At 34.6% G+C, this 25,068-nt stretch overlaps 1 protein-coding gene across 7 annotated transcripts in view; it reads left to right on the plus strand.

Moving 5' to 3' along the window:
* NCOA1 (nuclear receptor coactivator 1) overlaps window positions 1-25,068 on the plus strand; it is a 241,129-nt gene that overhangs the window by 13,900 nt on the left and 202,161 nt on the right. Inside the window, exon 1 of one of the 7 annotated variants that reach the window (XM_045549168.1) lies at window positions 7,062-7,080. The exons of 5 other annotated variants lie outside the window; for them this stretch is intronic. The gene's annotated coding sequence lies outside the window, so the exon portion shown is untranslated. Of the gene's footprint in view, window positions 1-7,061; window positions 7,081-19,813; window positions 19,911-25,068 lie in introns of those variants that run through there. One more of the 7 variants, XM_045549167.1, reaches the window with a different exon arrangement.

The raw sequence follows: 25,068 nt of genomic DNA on the forward strand, positions 1-25,068 counted from the left end.
CATTGGAACCTCTGGGTCCAGTTGCACCTTAAATTAGATCCACCCAATATTTCCCAGTTAAATGAGCTAATCAGTTGCCCAGTTTGCTTGTACTAGTTAGAATTGGGTTTCTGTCTTTTTTAACTGAAAGAGTCTTGACTAATCCAGACCCCTGTTGGCATTATCTCTCTTTTGCCCTCTCTCACACACGTGGGTGCACACTTACACACACACACACACACACAAATAGGATCATTCTTTGTAAGTTGTTATAGACTTTAAATTTAGTATCATGGGAATCTTTCTATGTCAGAATATGAAGGAGCTATTTTTTTGGCTGCATGCATTACATTGGATGTAATTCTATAATTTATTTAACCATCTTTCTTTTTATGGACATGTAGGTATCCAGTTCTTTGCTGTTGCAAACTAGATTTTAGTAAACATCCTACTTGTACTTGTTTTTGCACATATTTGATATATCCACAAAATTATTGGGTTATGCCCATTTAAAAAGTTGATGTCTTTTCAAATTGTCACCTCAAAGGCTTTATCAATCTACACTGCCATCAATAGTATATAATAGTTACTGCTTTCCCCCACCTTTGTCAACTTTGTATATTATCAATCATTTCTATTTGGGACTATCAGATGGGTGAAAATGGTATCATGTAATTTTCAGTTACCTGACTGTTGTAATATTGATAAATAATCTTATCAAATGTTGGATTCCCCCCTCTCAAGTTTCTCTTCTTCATATTTTTCATATTTGTTCACTTTCCTGTTAGAATATTTGTCTTTTTTTTTTAATTGCTTCCTAGCCGTAATATGTCTATGATGTAGTTGTATTTACACTAACTAGGAATGGCCTTGGTGGACAGCTAATCCTGCTAGTTAGTTATTTCAGAAAGAAAGATACGGGATCTGCTACTGCAAAACTTTTTTTTTTTTTTTTTGAGACAGAGTCTCACTCTGTTGCCCAGAGTAGAGTGCTATGGCGTCAGCCTAGCTCATAGCAACCTCAAACTCCTGGGCTCAAGCAATCCTTCTGCCTTAGCCTCCCAGGTAGCTGGGACTACAGGCATGCACCCTATGCCTGGCTAATTTTTTTCTATATATTTTTAGTTGTCCAGCTAATTTCTTTCTATTTTTTTGGTATAGACGGGGGTCTTGCTCTTGCTCAGGCTGGTCTCGAACTCCTGAGCTCAAATGATCCACCCGCCTCAGCCTCCCAGAGTGCCGGGATTATAGGTGTGAGCCATCGCGCCCGGCCCTTGCTACTACAAAACTTACATATATTTTTTCACACATATCACTGGATGTTTAATTGGCTTATATTTAATAACCCTATATAGCTGCCCAATTCATTTAGTTAGCTGGAGGGCACATATCTCAATTGGATGCTCTGTGACTGCTTCATTCAGGTAATTTTATGGCTGAACTGAATGTTGGGAAACTTTTGCTTTGAGAATTGTCTGGGTCAAAATCATTGTGTCCACATTGAATGATATAGAACTTGAGATTTAATTGACCGTCCATTGGTGCAGACTCAGGACCATTTTCAGAGGAAAATTTTGGACTATTTCTTTCTTGGCTCACCTCCATGGAGAGGTGGGTTGGCTGTCTACTTAGACATCTTTAGTGGTTAGGTTTCTTAATTTATATAAGAGAATATGAACTTGACTGCATTTGATTGACTGTGAAATATATATAGTACCTTTAATTAGCAGTATAGAATAGTTTTACTCTAGCAAGTATGTATCTACTTACTTTGCAGCCTGATTTTTATCAAAAACGTAGTAGTCAGAGCATTCGTTGAGAATTGCTTAAAACACATTCAATCCATTGCTTTAGAAATAATTAGTTTCTACTTGGATCAAGCCAGAATACCAGAGAGCTATGTTGATTACATTGTTTTAGACTGGGGTAGAATTGCTTTTGCAGAATTGTTCTTTGGTGTAATGCAGTAAACGTTTATTGAGGGCTATTAAAACAAATAGCTTTATGAAATTCAGCACTCCTCTTGTTGTAGAATTCTTGTGAGGATATTATCTGCTTTGTCTCAATGCCTTTGTTGATTCTGTTGTTACTGCTACTATAGTGCTACTACTATAGCAGCTGATCTGGAGGACTAAGACTAAACATAAAATGAGCTAATATTTTTATATTGATTATTTATTTATTTAGAGATCAGGTCTCTGTTGCCAAGGCTAGAGTGCAGTGGCATGATCATAGCTCACTGGAACCTTGAGCTTCTGGGTCCAAGCAGTCTTTCTGCCTCAGCCTCCCAGGTAGCTAGGACATACCATCATGCTTGCCTAATTTTATAAATTTTTTTGTAGAGATGGGATCTTGCCATGTTGCTCAGGCTGGTCTCGAACTCCTGGTCTCCAGCCATCCTCCTGCTTCAGCCTCCCAAAGTGCTGGGATTACAGGTGTGTGCCACCATCCCAGCCAAAATGAGCTAATATTTGATGGACAAATACTGCCTTTAGCTGAGGGCAAGTGCCTATGTTCAAAGGGAGACAGCTTTACAGATGAGGAGCTATGTAATGGTTAGGAGTATGGGCTCTGGAGGTGAATTTCCTTAGCTTGAATTCTGGCTCTGCTACTTCCTCATTGTGTGTTATGTAACCTCTTTGTGTCTCAGCTTTTTCATCTGTAGAGTGGACATGATAACTGTACCTACCTCCAAAGGTGGTTATGGGAATTCCATGAATTTACACATATGAAATCCTTAGAACATGCCTGGCCCAGGACACATACAATGAAGATGAGCTGCTATTTTTAAAATAAATTTTAATTGATACATAATTGTACATATTTATGGGATACATGTGATATTTTGATACATGCATACAACATGTAATGATCAAATCAAGGTATTTAAGGTATCCATCACCTTGAACATTTATCATTTATTTGTGTTGGCAACATTTCAAATCTGTTGTTTTTAATCATCAGTATTATAAGAACCTATGTAGTAATTTTTTTTTTTCTAGGTTTTGGTAGCAGGAAAAGCTGTGTTTACTTTGACTAGTTGGTTTGCTTGTATTGTGTAGTCCTCATGACCCGTAACTGATGGTTATTTCTCTGTTTGGAAGGGAGCTCAGAGTTAAATGTGTGTCCCTTCCCTTACAACTATATAGGACCTTGTGACATATGGTTTGTGTGGTAAACTTATCTCTGGCTGTGTCTTATTTTCCTCCCTCATTTTCTCTATGCCCAATTTCTTCACTCCATTCTTTTTAATTCTGATGTGCCCTGTGAGCTGTCTAAAATCCTTTTTGGAATAATATGGAAATAAACAACGAATCTTCATTACAGCAAGTGCCCATATTGAAATTTCAGATTAATTTTCATTTAATTTGCCTTAAGATGGCTACTTCTTGATGACAAAGAGGTGCCGTAATTTTCATTAAGATATCTCAAATCATATTATAGATGGGTTACTTTTGGGAAGGTTCCTGTTGACAGTTAATCCTGTTGATGGTGTGGGTTTTCTTTAAGGTTCAATTGCAAACATGTTCCTTCCTGACTTGTTTTTTCCTTTGACCTTTGCTCCAGCCATCTCTTTCTAGATTTGTTTTTTTTGGGGGGTCTTATTTTAAAAACTTGTAAAATTGTATTCTTTAAAAGCACTCTTTTATCTTAGGTTGTAGCATAGGCAGAATAAAGGCTATGTTGCCTTTCTTTTAAAAACTAGAACATTAATTTATTGATTTAGGGTGGAAAAAGAAAGAAATGACCCAAAGCCCAAAATATTTCTGAATATTCTGGTTATGTCACTAGTATATTCACTTCCCAAAGCAGATGTACATGGGGCCAGTGTTACCTTTTTTAGGGAAGAATTAAAAAAAAAAAAAAAACTTAAAAAAAGGATCAGTCTTGGTTGAAATTTCTTTTAAAAAATTTATAGATTCCCTTTTCTCCTTTTTTTCCCTCTTATAATTTATCTTTTGGAGAACATGGGTGGTTTGTCCTGTAGAATTTCCTACAGTCTGGATTTCAGTTTACTTAAACATGTAGCTTTGCCCTCTATATGTCGTGTAAATTGGTAGTTTAAGGTATTAATATAAAATTTTTTTAAGGTATTAATAGAAACTTGATTAAAGTTTAATTTTGGGGGAGGGCAAGACAGCTTTATAGATAGTATTGGGAGACACACATAAATGTCTGGCTGTCTTTTTGTGATGTTAGTAGTTGTTGGTATTGCTATTGGCTTTAGATTCTTAAGATCCTAAAGTAAGCACCATGATGTCTAGATGAACATGGGGAGGCATTGTCTGGAAGTGATAAGAGTCTGCTCTGTACAGATAAGACTTCTGGTGACCATTTGAGAATGAAGCAATGTTGTGTGGAATCAAGAAGATCTAGGTTTCAGTCTTAGCTCCCCTGTGTAGAAGCTGTTTGATCTTGCATAATTAACAACAACATCAGCAGCAGCAATGATAGCAGCAGCTATCATTCACTTAGTGCTTATTTTACACCAGATTATGTGCTAAGTGCTTTATATACATTGTGTAATCTAATGCTCGTAACTACCCTGTAAGCCAGACATTGTCATTACTTTGCAGTTCAGAAAGGTTAAGTAAAGTATCCAAGGCCACATTGCAAAGAAGTAGCGAAACACCGATTCGCTACTGGACTCCAGTCTTGTGCTCTTAATCACTTTGGTCTTTCATAACTGTAAAAATGGGTGTACATCTAGATGTCTTATATACCTTGCAGGGTTAATGAGATATTGTATGTGAAAATGCCTTAAAAAAATAGGTGTTAAAATGAGAAGTGTGCTGGGCTGACACTTCATAAGGAAAGGTAGCTGGTGGAGGCTTTGCTTGTGACTAAGTGGCAGTGAAGTTTGGATGAAAAGAACCCTCTGATCATTTTCTAACTTCCATTTCCACTACTATTGCTGTTGAAATGTTGGAGAGTTTCCTTCTCTTGTTAAAATTGAGAGTGATAGAGATTTTATACGTGGTAAATATCTCATGTCAGAGGTAACTTTAAGAGTCCCTGCATGAATAGTTATGTCTTGTTTTTGTTCCATGGGCCATATATGTAGGCTTAGTACAGATAAGTCTGAAAGTGAAAGAGTATAGTCACAGTTCAATTCTTTTTGTACTATTTATTTATTAAAAGTAGGGGAAATGTTAACTGAATTTGTAACATTATCTTTCTTTAGCTGGGTATTGGGTATATCATACCTAATTCATACTCATATGAAAAATTATTTTCAATACTTTTTTATATGTCTGAACTATTTTATAATTAATATAACTATCAACGTACTGACTGCTAATATTTGCATGTGTAATAGACTAAGAAAGAAATAGGTGTGAGGCCAGTACCTTTAGATCTAACCTTTAGCAATTTGTTATCGATTATGATAAGTTGGTAGTGGGTATGTGGCGAACTGTGTTGCAAAGGGATCTATGGCTGTCTGCAGGCTCAGTGGCAGAGGGTATGGTGACTGATGACTGATGTCTGCCTGGGGCATACATGCAGAGTATAGGAATATGCATTTTGTTTTTGCTAAACCTAGGTAATGTGTTTATCAGAAAGCCCTAGGGCTTGACCTGGGCACATTTTCTTGTCATTTTGCTTCTTACAGGTCTTCTTTTACTCTGGGAATCATATTGCCATGTTCTGTTTACTATACTGAAATATCTAGTATTTCATTCTGATATTCCCAGGAACAGTTTCCCATTTATTTTTGAGATATGAATTATGTACGCAAAGTCACCCTTTAAAAATATACAATTCAGTATATTTATAAAATGTACAACCATCACCATTATCTAATACCAGACTATTTCCTTTCCCCAAAAAGAAATCCTGAGCCCATTGGCAGTCTCTCCACATTCTTCCCTTCCTTAGCTGCTTGGCAACCTCTCATCTACTTACTGTATCTATGCATTTGCCTATTCTAGACATTTCATATAAATGGAGTTATACAATTTTTCACATTTTGTGTCTGACTTCTTTTACTTAGGATAATGTTTCCAGTGTTCATTTAAGTTGTTGCATGTATCAGTAATTCAGTCCTTTTTATGGCCAAACAATATTCCATTGTAATCCATTTTGACTATTATAAATAATGCTGCTATGAACTTTCATGTACAAGTTTTTACATGAACATATGTTTTCATTTCTCTTGGGTATATACCTAGGAGTGGAATTGCTGGTCATATGGTAATTCTATGTTTAACATTGTGAGGAACTGCAAAATTGTTTTCCAAAGTGGCTGTACCATGTTATATTCCTACCAACAGTGTTATCAGAGTTTTGATTTCACCACATCTTCAAGTGAAGTGACATCTCATTGTAATTTTATTTTCATTTCCCTAGTGACTATGTTGAACAGTTTTTCATATATTTTTTGAATATATGAACACCTTCCTTAAAGAAATGTCTATTCAATATTTTGCCAATTTTTAAATTGGATTGTCTTTTTATTATTAAATTGTAAGAATTCTTTATATATTCTGGATGCAAGTCCTTTATCAGATATGTGATTTGCAAATATATTCTCCCATCTTGTGGTTTATCTTTTTACTTTCTTGGTGGTATCCTTTCAGGCACAAAAATTTTTAATTTTAATGAAGTCCACTTTACTGATTTTTTTTCCCTTTCTTGTGCTTTTGGTATCATATCTAAGAAACCATTGTCTAATCCAAGGTCATGAAAACTTATGCCTTTTTCTTCTAAGAGTTTTGTAGTTTTAGGTCTTTGGTCCACTTTGAGTTAATTTTTCTTTAGGGTGTAAGGTAGGTCCCAATTCTTTTTGTGGTAGAGATAAAAAGCTTACTATCTTCCAAATATACACATTAGCAACGCTTTCTGCTTCCACCTCACTTGATAATATTTTAGTCACTATATGGTTGTGCCCCTTCATTAGCTTAACCTCTAACTGTCTGCTAATGAGTTATTTTGTTGGTCTTAAATGGAATTTCTTTACCAAACTGTATTAACCTTTGTACTTATCATAGAATGTGAGAATCAGGAGGAAGTTTATTGGTCCTGCAGTCCAACCTCTTACCAGAGTAGAGCCCTCCACATCTGTGACAGAAGGGCTTTCAACTTCTTGGACACTTAGAGGTAGGTAGTTCACTGAAGTTATGTTGTTCTTTAATGCAGTAGTTACATTAAGAAATCTTACCTGTTCAAACATTTTATAAATAAAAAGTGTTTCAGTGGGCACAGGGGGTTAGGAGCTCAAGTGTGTCACAGTTTTAATAAATTATTTTTCCTGGAGCAATTTAAATTAAAAAGAGTTGGTGATTGCATCATAACCCACAATGTTTTAAAATTAAATGAGAACATTATATCCACTGGTATAGTAGGAGAAATGCTTGTATTCCTAGAGCAATTCACTTCAGTTTTTAAAAGCTCTAATGGTTAGAAAGTTTATTCTTTTATTCAGCTGGAATGTTGCTCTTGGTAATGGCTACCCATTTTATCAATGCCCTCTTAAAACTCAGAGTCTAAAATTAAACTTAATAATTCATTTATGTGTAGAGCAGTACAAAGTATAGTTGGCTGATATAATTTTTTTTTTGTTTTTCCTCTTCATATAACCCAGAATTAAGCTGTTTTTGGAAGCCATACTATCCTTGGGGCTCATCTTGAATTTGGTATCAGTGAAACCCCTCTTTAACAAGAGTTTCTAAGCTGTATCTGCTATTCCTTTGCAACACTGGAGTTGCTGTGGAAGTTGCTTTGCATCTGCAGATTATCTATAATCTGTGACTTATTGGCTGTGCGGCCTTTGTCAAAACACCCAATTTCTTTGATCTCGATTTTCTTTTCTGTCGAATGAGGATAATGACTCCATTTTTGCAGTATTGTTTGATGATTAAATAAGATGATTTGTGCCTGTGGGTGCATATGGCTCTGGCACACACAGATGGAATTAAGGATTGTGAAAACAGCCTTTTGTCATAGATGCTTCTTTGCTGACTTTACTTACTCTTGGTCTGATATTAGCTATTTGTTAAATGGAATCTACCCACTTCAGATTTCTTTATATCCTGAATGATAGAAAATATTTCAAACATGTAGAAAAGAAATAAAGAATAGTAGAATAATCATTCCACTTCCATGCAGCTTATTCAGATCTTAACATTTTGGCCTATTTGTTTCAGATTTTTTTTTTTTTAAGAAGTAAAGCATTGTAGAGTTGAACCTTCTGTTTACCCTCTCTCTTTTACCCTCCTCCATTCCCCAGAGGAACCACGATCCTGAAAATACTTGTTTCCAGAATTAATGTAATTGTTTTGCATGTTTTAAACTTTAGATACATACTATTCTGCAGTATGCTCTTGCAATTAGCTTTCTCTCAACCTCATCATTTTTTCCTGTGATTTCTATTTCATGGCTACTTTCATAATTTACTTACCCACTCTCCTCTGGGTGGTTATTAGGTAGTAGTTTCCAGTGTTTTATTGTTAGACAATGCTGTAGTCAACATTTCTGAACATGCTGTTTGTGCACATGTGTGAGTTTCTATAGAGAACATGTAAGGGAGAGAGTGAGAGAGTGTGTTTCTATGGGGTTGGAATCACTGGTTGAAGAGTCTATGCCTCCTTAACTTTGGAGAATAATTTGACATTACTTAATAAAGAATAATAATTTAGACATTACTGTCTGAGTGTACGAGTTTTATTTTCTGAACATTTCCATCACCAATTTTTAGCATAATCTAAAGTGGGATTCATAAGGTTCTTGATGGTAAGCAGTTATTAGGTCCAGCAATTTCTCTGGCCGACTGTAGAAGCACTTGGTGTAAGGAAACATTTATATTATCAAATGAGCAGGCTCCTGGAACTGTGTGGCTCAGGATTGGTGACTAACTTACTCTGGTGTAAGGCTACTCAGAATTCATTTGGCCAGTTTAGTTGAAAAATAGGAAATTTTAATTTCTTGGCAATAATACAGTCACATAAGCATTGGTAATAATCTTCATTACCTGTGTTTTACTTGATTAAGCTCTATGGGGAATCAGTGATGTGAACAAGTAAAATGAGTCTCTGGCAATTGTGACTTAAAATGAATAATATTAACAGAGTAATAAAATATGTATAGGGTACTAGATAATAAAATGTAAACATGTAAATAGAAAGTTAAATTTATATGGCTCAAGATTTTGACATTGAAAGACATCTAAGATAGTTTAATGCAAAGTAAATATTGTTAAGTGTAGTATAATGAGTGTCATGTGAATCTGTAGAGGTAATGAAATTACATTAACAATCCACAACTTAAAGACAGATGGTCCAGGTTCATTGGATTAAGAAGCAAGTGTGGGAGCCAGAAGTAAGGGTGCTTATCACATCTTGACCTTTGCTTGGACTCCAGGCGTGAGAATAAATCATCATAGCTGTTTAATACAATTTAGCATTGAGAAAGAGCTTATCTGAAAGAGCTTATCTTTTATTTTCCAATATTTAATATTAAAAACATGTTTCATGTGAAGTTATTAATACTAAATTATTAAAAGTGCATTTAGGAATAACTTATTTTGGGGACATTTATTTTGGCACCCTTTTTAACATTTATCTCTGTTTTGAGAGACGAAGGGTGATGTGTACTATACTGACTGCTTGGAGGAAGGCTGTCTTGCTTGCTTGTTTTTGTCCCAAGTTGTGAAAGGAATATGGGAACATTATGGAAGCTAGGGGAAAATGTTAAAAAGCAAGAGAGAGAAAAAAAGCCACAGAGCAAATAAAGTAAGCGAGTAATTATCCAAAACAAAACACAGTATTATCCCTAAACAAAAGCTATTAATTTGGTGAACTTCTGAAAGTTACAGTTTAGATTTATAACTTTATTCAGTATTTTTTTCCATAGCTATTCCAAAACTGTTCTATAATTCACTGGACCAGTAGTTAAAAACAAAAACAAGAACCGGAAACCCTCAGTGAAGTTTCTTCAAGAAAAAAGTTATTCTTCTTTTAGTTCTGCCTTTGCCCTTTGTCAGCGCCTCAGAAGCTCTTTACTAAGGAAGAGCCATGGCAGCTGAGCCAGCCGGTGATCACTCTGAGCTGCTTGAGGGAGACTCCTCCATGCTGGCTGCTCGGTAGGCAGAACAGGCTGAGCCCTGCTCTGCATTTTATAATGGCACAAGTGACATGGACCCTGACCTATGAAATAATTTTTTTCTCTAGGAATATAGATAGGATTTGCCATTTTTTTTGATTGAGGGGAGGAGCAAAGACAAAAGTTCATTAAGCTGTAAATGTAAGTGATTATACGTCTTTGCTATTAACTGAGCTCAACTAATGGCCACAGTAATGAAATGTCAGTAAATAATTCTTTTAATGAAGATTCACATTTTTTTTTAAGTCAGCCTAACCTAGCCTTTCAGTTCTCAGTTTGATACTGATCTTTTTTTCTCTTCTCCTACCTGTTAGTGTCATCTTTCTCCCTTTCTCTGTTACTACCTCTACCTGTTTCTATAAAATTGCCTCTCTAACCTTTATTCCAATGTACTTTTTCCAGCCAGCTTTTTTTCATTTTAAAATACATCTTTATATACCAATTTTTTCCCCCACACATCTCCCTCAACCATATATGTGCACCATTTTGTTTGGACTACACAGTGCTTTAATATTTGTGTCTTTAAGGCTAGTGGGGACTTCTTCAGTTAGATACAGGCTCCACATTTTCCTGTTGTCTTCAACTTGCCCCATTTACATGCTTTTTTTTTTTTTACACTTCAGCTTTTGTAGAGAGTTGAATTTGTGCTTTTTATACTGCACTCTCTGTGAAAGTCTTCCTTTTTCTCTTCAGGTTCCCTCTTCTTCCATACTCTGGATCCCTTCTGCTTGTCATTGCTCCTCTCTTTGCACACTCTCCATCCTCTTCCAGACTCAGTGTGCACCAACCTCCTTCTAAGCATGTGCATTTGTTTTGTATGTGGGACTACACATTGCATTTTTTCATAGCCAGGTTCTTTTTGGATTTTCTTCATCTGGAGCTGAGGTCTCTCATAGGGTTTATATCTTTGGGAGTTTTTGCACACTGACAAGGTGTTGTTACTACTGTGAGACTTCCTTCCATGTAAACTAGAAGGCTAATTTGTCTAGTAGGCATGCCTTTGACATACATGTATTTCTCTGGTTCAAATAATTAGAACTAGAGTATTGGAAAAATAGTTGTTTATAGAAAGATTCTACTAAAAGCCACAGAACACGCATTTTTGAAGTGGTTATCATTGAGCTTAGTTGTTCCTAACTTTTTCATTTTAAAATAGTTTTATCTTTGTATCAGGGCATAGGATGGTAGAGAAGGCATGACTGGGTGTTTCTAATGATAATTTGCTAGGGTTTATAGCTAGGAAGAGGATTATTTAAAAATTTAGTTAGTAAAATGGTAATATAGTAACAATATCAAAATTTTGGAATGTACCTTATGATTCTACGCTGTTTTCATTATTATATAGTTCTTTCTGATAGTTGTCTACAAGTATACGTATTTTGTATAGTTATTCTTCCTGTGTGTTTTTGTTCTTGTATTCTGTTTCTCATCTAACATCATTAGTAATAATAACCATTTATTGAGTGAACATAGATGTAAAAAGTCCTAACAAAATTTTAGCAAATCAAATCCAATAATACATAAAAAGTATAATACATTATGATTATCTTGGGAATACAAGGTTGGCTTAACATTCAAAAATTAATTAATGTATTTTACCATATTAACAGACTAAAAAGGAAGAAATATGATCATCTCAATAGATGCAGAAAAAGCATTTGACTAAAATGTAGCAAATTAGAAATAGAGGTAAAAACTCACAGCAAACTAAGAAAAAGGGAGCCTCCTTAACCTGATAAATGGGGGGTGTTTATGAAAACCCTACAGTTTAACATTATACTTAATGGTGAAAGACTGAATGCTTTTGTCTTTCATGTTGTACTAGAGTTTCTAATCTGTACAATAAAGTAAGAAAAAGAAATAAAAGGCATTGAGATTGGCTAGGAAGAAGTAACTTTTTATTTGCAGATGACATGATCATATACAAATGGATTCTACAAAAAAGCTACCAGAAGTAACATGTGAATTTAACAAGGTGTAGGATATAAGATCAATACATAAATATGAATTGTGTTTCTATATATTGGAAATGAATATTTGTAACTTGAAATAAAAACTAATGCCATGGATAAACATATCAAATACTACAGAATGCTTAGAGATAAATATGAAAAAAAGACGTTTAAGACCTATGCAGTGAAAACTATAAAACAATGCTGAGAGACACTAAAGATGATCTAAGTAAATGGAGAGAGATACTGTGTTTATGCATCAGAAGACTAAATATTGTTAAGATGTCACTTTTACCTAAACAGACTGTTCCGTGTATGTAGTGAAATTCTAGTCAAAATTCCAGCGGGATTTTTTTGTACTAATTGACAAGCTGATTCTAAAATTTATATAGAAATACAAATGTCCTAGAGTAGCCAAAACAGCTTTGAAGAAAGAAAAAAGTTGTAGGACTTATAATACCTATCTTCAAGTCTTCTTATAAAATTACAGTAACCACACTAGAGTGGTATGGATCTCAAGACAGATAAGTAGATTGATGGAACAGAATATAGAGTCTAGGAATAGATGCATTCACATGTGTTAAATTGATTTACCACAAAGGCATCAAAGTAGTTCAGTGACAAAAGAGTAGTCTTTCGACAAATGCTGCTGGAACACTTGAATATCCACATGCAAAAAACTGAACCGTGATCCATACCTTATACCACATTTAAAAAAAACAACTTAAAATGGATCATAGAACTAAATGTAATAGCTAAAACTAATACTTCCAGAAAGCATAGTATAAAACCATTGTGTTGTTGGGTTAGGCAAAGATTTCTTAGATTCAACACAACAGGGATGATCCATAAAAGAAAAAAAAAAACGGTAAATTGAACTTTGTGAAAGTTAAGAACCTCTGATCGTCAAAGACACTCATAAGAGTATGAGAAAACAGCCATCAGAGAAACATAAATCCAAACCACAGTGAGATACCACTTCACACCCACTAGGATAGCTAGAATTAAAATGTCAGATAATAAGTGTTGACAAGGATGTGAGAAGTCAGAGCCTTCATACACTGCTAGTGGGAAAGTAAAGTGGTGTGGCCACTTTGGAAAACAGTCTGGCAGTTTCTCAAATGATTCAACATAGAGTTATCAAATAACCCAGCAATTCCACTCCTAAGGTATATACCCAAGAGAAATGGGAAATGTCCTCACAAAAACTTGTGCACAAATGTTTATAATAACATTATTGATAATAGTCAAAAGATGGAAACAACCCAAATATCCATCAGTTGATGAATGGATAAGCAAAATGTAGCCTATCTATATAATGAAATAATATTCAACCATAAAAAGGAATGAAGTACGTATACATGTTACAATGTGGATGAACCTTGGAAACATTATGCTTATTGAAAGAAGCCAGTCACAAAAGACCACTAATAGAGTGGTCTCTATAGAGACAGAAAGTAGATGCCTAGGGCTGGGTTGGGGGAACTGGGTAAGACAGATGAAGGGTACAGGGGTTCTTTTTGAGATGATGAAAATGTTCTAAAATTGATTTTGGTGTTGTACATATCTTTGCATATGTACATATATATGCAATATGTGCAAATAAAATCCATAATGAGAGATCACTATAATACCACCTATTAGAAATAGCTAAAATTAAAAGGACTGACCACACTAAGTGCTGACAACTGGAATGCTCACACGCTGCTGGTGAGAATGTAAAATGGTACAACCACTTTGGAAAATAGTTTGACAATTTTTTTTTTTAAAAGGTCACATACCCTTTTTTGTGACCTTTATGTGACCTAGCCATCCCACTTTTAGGTATTTGCTCAAGATAAATGAAAACATATATTCATACAAAGATTTGAACCTGAGTTTTTATAGCAGTGTTTTTTTTTTTAATAGTCCCAAACTAAAAACAATCCAAATGTCCTTAACAGGTAAATGGATAAACAAATGTGGTATATCTATTAAATGGAATACTACTCAGCAATAAAAATGAATGAAATATCAATATACATAACAACTTGGATAGATATGAGAATAATTATGCTGAGTGAAAGATGCCCACCAAAAAGGAGTGCATTCTGTATGATTTCATTTATTATAATCCTAGAAAATGCAGCTTAATCAATAGTGACAGAATGCAGTTCAATGCTTGTCTGCGGATTGGGTTGAGTGTAGGGAGGCCTGGGAATGAGGGATCACAGGAACACGCAAGGAAACTTTTGAGAATGATGGATATTTCATAATCTTGATTGTGGTGATGGTTTTATTGGTATATACATATATCAAGACTTATAAACATATGCAGTTGATTATATATGTTCATTATACCTCAATAAAATGTTATGTGGAAAATAAAGTCTTGAGGTTGGGAAGAAGGTCATAATCTGTATAGTGTCCTGCAAAGCTCTGTATGATCTGGCCCTTGCTACCTTTATGACCTCTCCTACTATTTCTTTTCCTTGCTCCTTCACCTTTAGCCAAACTGACAACTTTGCTGTTCCTTGAATATGCCAGGCCTCTTCCTGCCTTAGGAGCATTAGCTTTAGTGGCTTTTTTCTGCTCTTGATGTTCTTCTCCCCAGATATTTACTTGACTGCTCTCTCAACTACTTCAAGTCTTAGCTCAAATCTTACCTTGATTAAAGGAGGTCTACCTGTCTCTCTCTCTCCCTCTTCTTCCACTCCCAGCTTTATTAAAGTATAATTGATGAATAAAAAATTTTATATATTTATAGTATACCACATGATGTTTTGACATGTGTATATGTTGCAAATGATCAATCAAGCTGTGATAATTAACTTATCAATCACCTCACATGCTTTTTTGTCATGAGAACATTTAAGATCTCTCTTAGCAATTTTAAAGTATATAATACATTATTATTAGCTATAGTCACCATGCTGTATAATAGATCTCCAGAATTCACCCTAAATAAAACTCTGTATGCTTTGACCAACATCTCCCCATTCCTGCCTCCTCCCTCCCCCCAGGCCCTGGTAGCCACTATTCTATTCTCTGCTTCTATGAGTTCAACTTTTTAAGATTCCACGTATAAGTAAGATTGTGTAGTATTTGTCTTTCTGTGCCTGGCTTATTTCATTTAGCATGATGTCCTCCAGGTTCATTGATGTTGTCACACATGACAGGATTTCCTTTTTTTTTTAAAGGCTGAATCCTATTTCATTTCATGCACACACACACACACCAGTTTCTTTCTTTCTTTTGTTTTATGGTTTCACAGATACGCATACCAGTTTCTTTATCCATTAGTCTGTCTATGGATACTTAGGTTGTTTCTGTATTTTGGCTATTGTGAATAATGCTGTAATGAACATGGGAGTACAGATATCTCTTCAACATACTGACTTCATTTCCTTTCAGTATATACACAAGTCGGATTGCTGGATCATATGGTAATTCTATTTTTATTTTTTTTGAGGAACCTCCCTATGGTTTTTCATGATGGCTGTACCAATTTACATTCCCACCAACAGTGTTCAAGTGTTCCCTTTGCTCCACATCCTTGCCAAGACTTATCTTTTTTCTTTTTTGTTAATTGCTATTCTATCAGATGTGAGCCATCTTATTTAGTATCCCTATCCCCTTCACTCCCAATCCCCTTCTTTCCCCATTCTCTCCTCCCCACAATACATACCACCTTATAACATACTATATAATTTATATATTTTATTGTTTATTCTTTGCCTCTCCACGTGGAATGTAAGTTCTGTGAGGGCAAGATAGAATAGTACCTGGCTTATAGTAGTCTCTCATTACATGGTTTTTAGATGGATGAACTCCTAGATTTTCCAGCATGGACTAACTCTTGCTCTTAATCACCGTGATGTGCAACTTCTCTAACATTTATTATTGAGTCTTCACAATGTCTTAGTTTTTATGGAGATGGTTCAGTAACCACTACCTTATTTCATCTAGTTGTACTATAATTTATTAAATAATTTCTCATCATTTAGTTTATTCCTGAAGAATAGAGTCATTCATTCAGCAGACATTTAGAAGCCTGCAGTGTCAAGCTTTGTGTGTACCAGCCTCATAAAGATGATGAAAATATGGACCTCATCCTCAAGGAACTCTCAGAATATGCTGGAGGTAGATACAGCAACAGTTATTATAATGGTATCTAATGAGGGCCCATATTAGAAGGCATTTTGAAAGTACAAAGAGAGCACACCAGATGAAGTGCCCAAATCTGAGAGCTAGGAGTTTGGTCCTGATTTGGGGGAAGTGGGAAGAGGAAGAGCAATGGAATAAGAGAATACAGCAATCAAAATGTACATTGAAGGATGGTTTGGGCCAGATATTAAAATAGATTTGAAGGGGGCTAAAGATTGTCAAAGATGGAAAGAATAAAGTAAAACTTTAATTAATAGCTGTATATTTATATTCTCTAGTAATTTATAATCTAACATAATGTTATAATTAGAGGATTCTTGCATTTAAGGATCTGAAAGAGGTAATACATTTAGATTGCATTTTTCTTGACGTGTGTAGTACTCACACTCTTAGAGAAGGCAGGGTTGAGTATTTAGAATCAACTTAAACCACAAACAGTGGAAATTATAAACCAATAGTTACAGAAGTAGACACCTTTTGAATGTTTATCTTATACCAGGCACTATTCAGATTTTACATGTGTTAATTCAAAATAATATGATATAATTTCACTCTCAATTATATGTATGTACAAGTCAGGATTATCTGTGGGTAGATTATTTGCATTTTGCGTTATCTGTTCATTTCAAAAGACACTTTCATGGGCTGTGTCTTTCCATTTGCCTTCTTCCAGTTATTTTTACTGTTGTTTTTACTGTACCTGACCAGTTTTTTAAAAATAATCTTTTATACCTATTTTTTAAAGCTGTTAAGTATATTGTTTTTGTCTTACATTGACATTTGAGGGTCATAATGACAGAGCAGGTGTCACATAAGCTTGAGAAAAGTATACAAATTCATTTTCCTTAATCTTAGGATTTTTCTAATTTCCTGCTTCTTAATATTTGATTTATGTATCAAGGTTTCTATCAAATTACAATTTAATCATATATACAAGTACCAATAGAAGCCATTTCCCCCAGTCCTACTTATTATCAGAGACTCCTTTCTCCCATGTAACAGGGATACAATTGTTAGAAACTAGGCTTTTTAAAGGATTTGAAAGCTCAGAATTAGAGGAAGGAGAGAAGTTATGAAACAGTTCACTTATGGGAGCTGATTTCAGACAAAGTGTATGATGACTTTACATGAAAATATCTTTACCCACATTGTCTGATTTGTTTTTTTTTTGGAGACAGGGTCTCCACATGTTGCCCAGGCTGGTCTTGAACTCCTGGGCTCAAGTGATCTTGCTGCCTCAGCATCCCAAGTAGCTGGTATTATAGGCATGCACCATTATAGCCAGCTAGATTTTTTAAATTTCACTTTATATTGCCTGAAATTCTGTTTATTAAGCATTAATTTGAGTAGACAAATGCCTGCTTTTTAGATACTCCTGGTTAGGCTAAGAGATTATAAAAATTTTTATAAATTGTTCAAATCAGATTGCCTTTTGGGCCCTACTTGAGTTTTTGTTGTTGTTGTTGTTCGTTTAATTTACAGAGTAGGAACTGTGATTAGAAGGGAGAAATGTAATTTTGGAGATCAGGGTACTGTGGTAAATTGGAGCAACCAGAGTAGGGCTAGAGTAGGTTACTATGATGTGAGGTGCCTTAGAGAATCTGGGTACTGAAGTTGGGGAAGAGGAGCTTAGGGAATGCTGTGCACAAAGGTGGAGTATTGCAAAACCAAATTGTTTTATGAAAAAATTACTAGGGATGGTACTCTGGGAAGCAATCATTTTAGGGGAAGTAAAGACATTTTCTGTCTTGTTCTGATGACCTGCTGCTCACTTGCTCAGAACTCAGGTTGATTCTTCAGTAGAGTCTCATTTTCCAAATTTAGTAGCCTAGTTGTGGGGGTAAAGATTAGGTTGAACTTGAGAAAAATAAAAGCTAATAAAATGTGATTCCACGTAATTAATATTATAGTAAAACTTTGTAAAATAAGCTTTTGTGGACTGAATTGCCAATTGGATCATAATTTGTGATATTTGTTTATTTTATGGGAAGATGCATATAAAATGCTAGTAAATGACTAACATACAGTTGAAATCAAGGATTCAATTTATTCTACAGAATAAGGACCCTATATTAAGGATAAAGATTAGAGAAACAGAATCTGAGATCTGTAAGGGACCTTTGGTTATTTAATCTCTCTCATTTCTGCTTAAATATCTTAGTAGTGTGGAAATAGCTACCTCAAGTTCTAGTCTTTCTGATGTTAGAAAGTTCTAATAATCATCCTGAGCTCTGCCTCTTTAGAATGTGATCTTACTGGTCCTAGTTCTACTCTCTGAAGTTGTATAGGGCAAGTCTGTGTTCATTCTGGTATGTCAAGGCTTCAGATATTTGATGACTACTTTGATATCTCTATTTGAAGATAGCTATTCTATCTTCCCATATGCTTTTCTTTTCCAGAGTAAATTTCCCTAGCTTAATTGTTTCTTGTATATCATTGTTTTTAGACTCTGGGAAATCCTTCTGGATATTCTCTAATTTGTAATTCCTTTACATTATATTTAAAACCTCACATAAGAGTTCAGATGTGATTCTGGTAGTTAACATTAGAATAGGTGTATTTAATCAGTGCGATTACAGTAGTTAGTTTCCAGTTAGTTTTTTTTTTAATGGTTGTATCCCACATTTTGTTTCCATTAACTACTCTGGTCATAAAGACCTATAGGTAAATCAATTCTTCTCTTCCCCTTTCTCCCCCCTTTTATAATTGGCTGCTAAACCAGATCTTCCTGTCTTCATTTTAAACTAAGAATAGAGAAAAATGGTATAGTAAAATGAGGCACGAACTTCGGAGGCAGAAAGATTTGGGTTCCTCCATTTATTGGTAAAGTATCTCCTTGGACTGTTGACTTGACCAGGGGTGGGGAGCATTTTCATGTTGGAAGATCACATTAATTTAGCTGTAATCAAATAAGGTCACATTCAAGAAACTTTAATTAGATATATCTAACTACTATGTACTTAATAATTTCAAATAATGAAAACTATTTGTTAATTTTAAAGTTAACTAAACTTTTAATGACTTTGTTATATCTACTTTTTGTTGGAAAGTATTTGAATATTTGGTTGCAGCATGGAGGCCTGCAGTTTCAGTTGATCCTCTAGATGGGTGTTAGTCATTTGTGACCTTAAGGGTGTCTTGATTTGGGTTAGGTAGGAGAATGTAGATTCACACCAATAAATGGTTGAAAAGCAAGAAAGCATTTTTTGGGCATGTTGTCAAAGGCGTGGGTATTCGACTGCATTTTTCCATATTTCAGTTGGATCTCTCTTAGCATCAAACAATGACTTAAAAATGTCATCTACTGGCCAGGCATGATAGCTCACGCCTGTAATCCTAGCACTCCGGAAGGCCCAGGTGGGAGGATCGCTTGAGCTCAGGAGTTCAAGACCAGACTGAGCAAGAGTGACACCTTGTCTCTACTCAAAATAGAAAAAAAACTTTTATATATATAAAAAAAATGTCATCTACTGAGAGCTCAATCAATTCCATCTGTAGTTCTTTAGGTGCCTTGGTGATATCAACTAGGTGAGGCTGAAATGCTAATTTGAGTGTGATGTCATGATTCTCAAAATAAGTGAACCTTTCATTGTATTCTCCAAATAATAGGTCTATAATAGCTGCATATTCTTCAAATGATTCACATATATCATCCTGTTCATCAGTGACCTTGGCTAACGGGGGAAAATGTTCATCCAAAATTTGAATGAAGAAGTGGTGTTTTGAAAAAAGGTAGTTTTTGAAATGCTTGGGATTTTTTGCCATATCATATATAGACTTAGTTTTACCTTGCAAAGAAATATTCAAGTTGTTTTGATTTGACATGATATCACACAGAAATGCTTCATTCCTATAGAAATCTTTCAATAATTCACATTGCTGATTCTGTTCTTTATAAAATTTAACTATCCATTATCACAGAGATAAAATTTTGGCTAACACCTGTCCCTGTGATAGCCAATACACTTTTGAATGATACGGCAAATCCATACTGAGTACCTCATCCTTCAACTTTAGCATGTTACAAAACTGATGATGGCATGTTGCATTTGCATGAATATAGTTAACAATATTTAAACTTACTGCAAAGTGTTACTTAAAATAGTAGCTGTAGCACAGAGATTTTGCTGATGTATGATACAATGAAAAGAAATGAGAGCATGGGGGGCTTTTTATATGTGCAATAAACCCTTCATGTTTTCCTGACATGGAAGGTGCACCATCTGTACATACACTCACTAAATTTACCAAATTCAGTCCAACTTCACAACATTTATCTTGAAAGTTATTGAAGATATCTGTTCCCTGTGTTCTGTTTGCAAGAGTGCCCAAAGTGAGTAACTCTTCCTAGCAAAGAAGATCTTCTGTTATGACTCGAATGAAATATAAAACCTGTGCTAAGTCAGTAGTATCAGTTGATTCATCCAAAGCGATTGAATAATATATGTTTTCCTTCTTAAGTATTGCATGAATTTGTTCTGTTAAGTTGAAGGCTAATTCATGCTGTCAAACACTTATGGTTCTCCTTGAAAGTGGCAGTTGTTTGTACTTTGAAATGTTATTGGGGTCCAAGTATCCTACAACTTCAGCAATGTATTCTTTCACAATTTCTACATCACTGAATGGCTTCCCATTTTTCCCTGAGTATATAAGCTACTTTATAAGTTGCTTTAGTGGTATTATTTCCAGGTCTTATTGCTGCTTGAAAGAATTGTCTTTGCTGTTGCTTTTCATCTTTTAATTTCTACAATACAACCTTTCATGCCTCTCCTTCTAATTTAAAATATTTGTAGTCCTATGAGTGTTATAATGCTGAGTAGCATTGAATTTCTTTAATGTTGATATTGCAGTATCACAAAGCAAGCAAATCATCTTATCTTTAGCAGAAATGAGATAATATTGCAATTCCCAATCCTCATTAAAAATGTTTTCTCTCTTCAGTGTTCTCTTGGTCTTATTTGACATGAGGGGATATTAAACAGACAGAATTAAAAAATACTTTTGAGCTGTACAGCTATTCACAAATTCCACTTCAGACAGAAACACAGTGCACCATTGTCAAAAGCTGATAACAGACTGGCGTACTTAACTCCTATAAACTCTTGCTAACCAGCCTTGTGTGGTAGTGGAGCCAGTCAGGTGGGGAAGTTAGAAGGAAATCATGAGCGTAGTAGCTGTGAATTTAGCCCTTATGGCTTACTAATGTTCTAATTGTGCTGATCAATCTGGGAGGATTATTTTGTTGAAACTTATTTTATTCTTTGGTATTTTAAATATGTTCATTTTTAAAATAAAATAAAAATATAAAAGATGAACAAAAATGAATTAATAAAAATAAAAAGATTTGTTCTGTAAAATTTGGATTCAGTCAAAAGGCTTCACTTAAGGACCTAGAAGACCACAAGTGGCTTTAAGGCCCCAGGTTCCCCATCCCTGGACATGACTTTTTTTTTTTTTTTTAAGAAAAAATGAGGATGTTAATTCCTTATTATTAGGATTGTTGTGAGATTTACACAAAATAACCTAGGGAAAGTACTTCATACTATCCTTCATTCTTGCCTTTACTTATTGTTAATTAAAAAAAATTTTTTTAAATAAAATTTACTGTGTATATTTAAGGTGTACAACATGATATTATGAAATACATAGGTAGTTGGCCCTATGTATCTGTGGGTTCCATCCATGGATTCAGCCAACTGTGGATTGGAAACATTTGGGAAAAAATGTAACAACAAAATACAATAGAAATTAAAAATATAGTATAACAACTATTTGCATAGCCTTTACATTATATTAGGCATTATTAGGTATAAGTAATCTAGAGATGACTTAAAGTATACAGGAGGATGTGCATAGGTTATATGCAAATGCCACACCATTTTATATCTTGAACATCTCCAGATTTTGGTATCTGAAGGGGTCCTGGAACCAATTCCCTGTGGATACCGAGGGAAGAGTATGTATAGTAAAATGGTTACTGTATAGTGAAACAAATTAACATATATGTCATCTCATAGTTACCTATTTTTTTCCCTGTAATAAGAACAGCTATTATCTACTCATTTAGCAAAATCTTGAATACAGTATGCTATTTTTAAGTGTAGTCCTCATGTTGTACATTAGATCTTTAGACTTGTTCATTCTGTATATCTGCTACTTTGTATCCTCTAATCTCTCCATTTCTTCCCCTCCTCCACCTTTTTTATTCTCTATCTGTATATTTGACTTTTTAAAATATTCCACATATAAGCGAGATCATGCAACATTTTTCCTTCTGTGTCTGGCTTATCTCACTTACCAAAATGTCCTCCAGGTTCATCTATGTTGTGGCAAATAAAGGATGTTCTCCTCTTTAAGGCTGATGTAATATTCCATTGCACGTGGGGGTTTGTGTGTGTGTATGTGTGTGTGTATGTGTATGTGTATCACAGTTTATGTATTCGTCTGTTAATGGACACCTAGGTTGTTTCCTTATCTTGACTATTGTGAATAATGCTGCAGTAAACATGCGAGTGCAGATGTCTTTATGAGGTGGTGATTTCATCTCCTTTGGGTATATGTGGAGAAGAGGGATTGCTGGGTCATGTGGTAATTTCAATTTTTAATTTCTTTAGGAACCTCTGTACTGTTTTCTATAATGGCTGCACCAATCTACATTCCCACCAACAGCGTACAAGGATTCCCTTTCTTTCACACCCTCTCCAACACTTATCTTTTGTCTTTTTGGTAATAGCTATCCTAATGGATGTGCAGTGATATCTCATAGTGATTTTGTTTTCCATTTCCCTGATGATTAGTGATGTAGAGTATCTTTTCATATACCTGTTCCCTATTTTTATGTCATCTTCGGAGAAATGTATATTCAGGTCCTTTCCTTATTTTTTAATAGAGCTATATGTTTTCTTGCTATTGAGTTATATGAGTTCTTTATACATTTTGGATATAAATCCCTTATCAGATATAAGGTTTGCAAATATTTTTTCCAATCCATAGGTTGCCTTTTTATTTTTTTGATTATTTCCTTTGCTGTGCAGAAGCTTTTTAGTTTGTTATAGTCCCATTTATTTATTTTTGCTTTTGTAGCCTGAGCTTTTGGTGGATACCAAGAAATCATTGCCAAGGCCAATGTCAAGAAGGTTTTCCCCTATGTTTTCTTTAGTAGTTTTATGGTTTCAGATCTTACATTTGAGTTGATTTCTGTGTATGGTCTAAAATAAGGTTCCAATTTTATTCTTTTTCATGTGGCAATCCTAAAAAATGCTTTAAAATAAACATTTAAGAGATGAAAAAGAATATATAAAAATATTAACATATAAAGAATACTGTATAGCAAATGCTTATGTACTTATCACCTTTAATTTATATCTAGTTTATTTAGACTATTTAGATCATTTACCATTTAAAATTTTCATTTATTGTACTGTCTGGCCTACTCAGTTTTGTATTATCAATAGATACAGTGAACAAGTTTTTGAATTATTAGAACAAATTATTGAAAAAAAAATCTAACAGAGTAGCCTGGGGCTGAGCACTGAGGCAGACCACACAGTCCTTTTCACCGGTTGACATTGAGTCATTAATCAGTATTTTCTAGGGCACAGGTTTTGTAATCAGCTTACCTCTGCCTGAAAGTACCTTTAACCACTTAACTTTCTACCACTTTTTTCTCCATAAGAATATTTGAGAGTTGGATGTCAGATATATATTCTCTTTAGTGCTGCCTTAATTTACCCACCTAATTTTTTCATGATGGTTATGCTATAAAAACTCATGTTTGCTAACTTTATGAAAAAAGCAGCCATGTTTGGCATACTGATAACTTAAACTCTTAGATATTTTAGCTAGTGGTAAAATATATATATTCTTTACTTTTAGCATATTATATATTTTTAAAAATTGGTTTTAAAGTTCTCATTTTTTAAAAAGTTCTCAGTGCAACACACCATGAACTATTAAATTCTCTACTACTTCTGGGAAGTAGCATTTTATTAAATAGTTCCAGATTAAAGATTGGCAAAGTGCATCAGAGTTGCAACCAAAGATTTCTGATTTCAGAGTTTAGCGTATTTTTCTGGCATCCCCTTTGTAAGTCTTTTAACTGTCAGTGAGCAGAATATCTGAAGGAGTGTTGGGCAAAAGATAATTAATAGTTTTGATTTAAGTAAAAAATGATCAATTTATTATGTTACGAGCTAGGGAAGGATTACTGGCTCAATAATTACATTTACCTTCCTATGTATTTATATTGGGACATTTTAGTGAGAGAGTCTTTATTGTGACTAATAGTGAGGAATTTTTAGCTAATAACAGGTATTTACTTTGGGAAATAAAGACATACCTGATGAGTGGAAAAACCTGTTTCTTAAACACTTTTGCAGTAATATGGTCCTGGATCTATGTTTCAGATTTTTGGCTTTTGTCCATCTTGCCTCTCAGGTGGTTTGTGGAATCTTTTTCCTGCTAAGGCCCATTGTTCTTAATCTAGCTGTTGTTTTTCACATAGTTATTTCCCACAAGTTCATCATCTATATGCAAATTAAGCATAATAATGTGCAGTGGCATTGAAATCACTTCACTTCAAGCTCACTTAGTTTGCATTTTCCTTTTATTTCCTTTTATTTTTGTTTTGTTCAATACTTACTTTAAAATGACAAAGTCCAGGGTCCACGTATACTTAGACGTGAGTGTATAGGATCTTTGCAAATCTTTTCAGTGCTCCTTAATAGAGGAGCTGAGAAATGTCTTGAGGGGGAAGAGTGAGGACAAGAAAATGTATTTATGAATATTTAAAATATTAATAGAAGGGGTTGATGACTATGTGGCCAAAGTCTTGTGGGGATTTCTCATATGTCAGACTTCTTTATGGCCTCATATCAGCAGTGTTATCTCC

This window comes from Lemur catta, chromosome 4 (assembly GCF_020740605.2).
Source record: "Lemur catta isolate mLemCat1 chromosome 4, mLemCat1.pri, whole genome shotgun sequence".
Lineage (NCBI taxonomy): Eukaryota > Metazoa > Chordata > Mammalia > Primates > Lemuridae > Lemur > Lemur catta.